This window comes from Carica papaya, chromosome 8 (assembly GCF_054855325.1).
Source record: "Carica papaya isolate Zhongbai chromosome 8, ASM5485532v1, whole genome shotgun sequence".
In the NCBI taxonomy this organism is placed as follows: Eukaryota; Viridiplantae; Streptophyta; class Magnoliopsida; order Brassicales; family Caricaceae; genus Carica; species Carica papaya.
Window position 1 is genome coordinate 7,979,285 of NC_142316.1, and position 4,620 is coordinate 7,983,904.

Here is a 4,620-nt window from a genome sequence, read left to right on the forward strand (position 1 = left end):
GGCCAGGTCTGCGATCCAGGGTAGAGTCTACACGCTCACCCACCAGGATACTGAAGCCAACCCATATGTGATTCAGGGTATGTATACTATCTGCAAACATCTTGCACATATTTTAACTGACACTTGTTTTTTGCATTCTTTTGTTTCATATACTTTTACTTAATATTTAAATGTACTACTTGAATCTCTTGATTTTGTATTATTGGTGTCTACACTTGAGAATAGAACATTACTGGGAAATGTCATATACAATCTTGTATCATGAAAATGGCAAGTAGGGAATTGAGTGTAGATCTAATAACACTAGATACGGGAGATTTTTATGTAATCCTAGGGATTAAGTCGTTAGCGACTTATCATGTTATCGTTGACTGTTACCACAAGAGACTTATATTCAACATCTCTAATAAAAAACTCTTTTACTAATTAATAAAATCTCATATATTGTTAACATATGGTGGTAATATATTGAATTTAATCTTATGCCATTAACTTAATTATTCTTTTTCTATGATAGGCAACCCCTTGGAAGATATTTGCATCCAAGATATTCCTTTTATTTGAAACTTCCCTGACGTATTCCTTGATGAAATAAATACTAGGGCTGCTAGTATATCGAGAAGTAGAATTCACCATTGGTCTTCAACCTGGCACCCAACCCATATCGATCGCCCCATACCGAATGAGCCATGTTGAAATGGAATTACTGACAAAATAGATCAAAGAGCTGCAGGACAATCGTTTCATCTAACACAACATATCTCCTTGGGGTGTCAGAATTATGTTCGCAAAAAAGAGTGATAGGATTTTGAGGTTATGCATAGACTACGGAGAATTGAATAGAGTCACAATTAAGAATGAATACCCTTCATCAGGATTGATGACCTTTTTAATCAGTTATAGGGTGCCCAAATTTTCTCTAACATTGACCTGCGTTAAGGATACCATCAGGTAAATATCAAAGTAGAAGACATCTCTAAGATGACTTTCAGAACCCAGTATGGACATTATGAGTTTCTTGTCATGCAGTTCGGATTGACTAACGCACTCGTAATCTTCATGGATTTGAAGAATAGGGTCTTCAGACCATTCTTGGATCAGTTTATCATAGTTTTCATTGATGATATCCTGGTTTACTCTAAGAACAGGGAATAACACACTCCACATCTTACCCAAGTCTTATAGATTCTTAGAAAAAAAAAACTATATACAAAGTTGAGTAAACGTGAATTTTAGCTTGAGCAAACTTCTTTCCTGGGACATAATATCGAGAGAAGAAGTGTTAGTGAATCCCGAAAAGATTGAGGCAGTGATGTGCTGGAAGCAACTGACAACGGTCAAGGAAGTTAAAAGTTTCTTGGGTATGGCAAGTTATTACTACAAGTTTGTAAAAGGATTCTCAAGTATAGTAGCCCCTCTAACACGACTCACAAAGAAAAATGTCAAGTTTGAGTGGAATGAGGAATGTGAAAGAAGCTTTACAAAACTCAAAAAGCAACTGACTACCACACCAGTGTTGACTCTACCAAATGAAACAGGTGGATATACAGTGTACAGTAATGCATCCTATCAAGATTTGGGTTGTATTTTTATGCAGCAGGGGAGGGTCACAGCTTATGGGTCCAGGCAACCGAAAACCATGAAAAAATTACCCCACTCACAATTTGGAACTTGCAGTAATTATCCACACCTTGAAAACCTGGTGCCATTACTTGTATGGAGAAATGTTTGAAATCTATACAGACCATAAGAGCCTGAAACATATATTCACACAAAAAGACCTCAACATGCGTCAGAGGCATTGGATAAAACTTATTAAGGATTATGATTGAAATATTTTATACCACCTAGGCAAGGGTGATGTGGTAGCTGATGCTCTCAGCATAAATAATGCAGGCATGTTAACTCATATGATGGTCTCTTAGTACAGAATAGTAAAGGCCACGCAGTGAATACAACTCCAACACTTAAAACGAGCCACATGTCTAGCTCACTTAACAGTCCAACCCGAGTTAATCCAGAGGATCAAGGAGGTTCAGTTGGCCGATTCTACTTTAGCAAACCTTAAAAATGATACAGAACTGAGGTTGAATCCAAGGTTCTAAGTTTCTACTGATGGGTTGCTAAGGTTCCAAGACAGGCTGTGTGTTCCAAGCGATGTTGATTTAAAAGAGATATCATGATAGAGGCTCACAGTTTGAAGTAAGGCTCACAGTTCGAAGTTCACCATGCACTTGGGAAATACCAAGATGTACCAAAATATATGGCCTTGGTTTTGATGGAATGTGATGAAAAGGGATATTGTTGATTTTGTCTCAAGGTGTCTCAAATGCTAACAGGTTAAGGCCAAACATCAATGCCTAGGCAGTCTACTCCAACCATTATCTATTCCATAACGGAAATGGGAGTATATCACTATGAATTTTGTAACATGATTACCTAAAGTTCGTTCTGGTCATGATGCAATTTGAGTAATAGTCAATCGACTCACTAAGTCCTCCCACATCTTAGCCATTAGAGTAACAGACCCTTTGGACAAGTTAGCTAGGATTTATATTTGAGGGATAATCAGGCAGCATGGGGTTCCAATAATAGTGGTATCAGACATGGACCCCAGGTTTACCTCTAAGTTTTGGACCAGTTTTCAGTAGGCGATGGGGACCAAATTATCACTCAATATGACATTTCACCCTCAAACAGATGGACAATCAAATAGGACTATTCGAACATTAGAGGACATGCTCAGGGCTTGTATCCTAGATTTCGGAGGACACTGGGATGATCAATTACCCCTGATAGAGTTTGTCTACAATAATAGTTACCAAGCAAGTATCGGTATGACTCTAGATAAAGTATTATACGGTCAACCCTGTAGATCACCAATCTATTGAGAAGATGTAGGTGATAGGAAATTAATCGGCCCAGAACTTGTAGAGGATACCACAGTGAAGATTGTCAAAATTAGGAAAAACATCTAAATAGCCCCGAGTAAACAGAAGAGTTATGCAGACACCCAAAGGAGGGATTTAAGAATTTGAGGTAGGTGATCAAGTCTTTCTTAAAGTCACCCCCCTTAAGGGCATCACTAGGTTTGAAAAGAGGGAAAAACTAAATCTTCAGGTTATCGGACCATTAAAAATTTTGGACAAGATTGGAACTTCTGCCTATAGATTAACACTTTCACCAAAACTATCCAAGGTTCATGATGTCTTCTATGTGTCAATGTTGCGCAAGTATAACCCTGATCCTTCGCATGTTTTATCCTACAAACTGTTCCCACTTCAAAAGGATCTTTCTTACGGAGAAATAACCATCAGCATCTTGGATCGAAAGGAGAGAGTACTTCACAAAAGGAGAATCCCTTTCATCAAAGTCTTATGGCTGAATCACTCGCAAGACGAGGCTACTACGAAGATATAGTCGGACTTCAGGGTTAGACATCCTTAACTGTTCAATGAGTAATAACAATTTGGGGGATCAAATTTTCTTGAGGGAAGGGGAGTTGTAGCACTTGAATTTGAGATGTGCCCATTTGATTTTCAGTTAATAAAAATAATTTCATTCATTTAATTTCATGAATTTCCATCCATTTATTTCCTTTTTTTCCTATTCTATTGCGGAATAAGTAAATAAAATTAATTCATCACAAAAATACAAAAAAATAACTAAAAGGAATTTGTTTTAGACCTTTTTGAAAATAATTTTAAAAATATGGGCATAACTGTAATATGGGGGGGCTATTTAAAAAGAAATTAAAAAAATCAGGGGTCAACTCGTAAAAAAAAAAGGAAAAACAGGCAACCTCAGTAAGCATGACAAAACATAGCACCTCGGGTGGCTGCTGCGTCAGCATGTGTTTCCACACAAAAAGTAGAGTGGTCGATCTGCGTGCTAAACAGATCGGATGGCCCACATCCATTTCCATTAGCACGAATGGCGAGATCTCAATCCTGCGCGAATCCAAATAGTTGACCCCGATCACCCACATGATGGATCCAATGGTCGCATGATCGACGATCCTAATTTGCAAAGCTGATCGATCAGACAGTCCCCAAAGCATGAAGGAGAAAAATCTGAGTTGGCCCGAATAGAAGGGGATTAAACAGTTCTTGTTGATACTCCCAGGCTCGAGTGGACGGTTGAGATTAAAATAAGAGATGTATTTAAACCTTTCTTTAGTCAGCACCCAAAAACCCTAGCAGACACCCCAACCAGAGAAGAAGAAAAAGGGGCGGTCGGGAGAAGCTTAGCCGTCGGAGGGACGATGATGCCACTGTGCCGAAAACTTAAATAAGCCGGTAAACACAATTTTTCTTCCCATTCATCCTATTTTTTCACCCTAGGTCATTATATTAACCCTAATGCAGGAGAAGCCAAGGAAAGCCACAACCTAAGAGAGAGGGATGATGGAGCACAGTTGTGTCGTCGCGCAAGAAGTCGAAACGCGACTAGTAAGGCTGAAATTTCCTCCCTTTCTCTGTAAAACACTCTCCTCTCCATGATTTAACTAATTTCGTTTTATTCTCGTTAGAAACCTATTTCTTTATTTCCAAATGTTGAATTTATTCATTCCAAATCATCGAACTCATTCCCTCTCAAGATAATTTAAGTTGTTCAAGG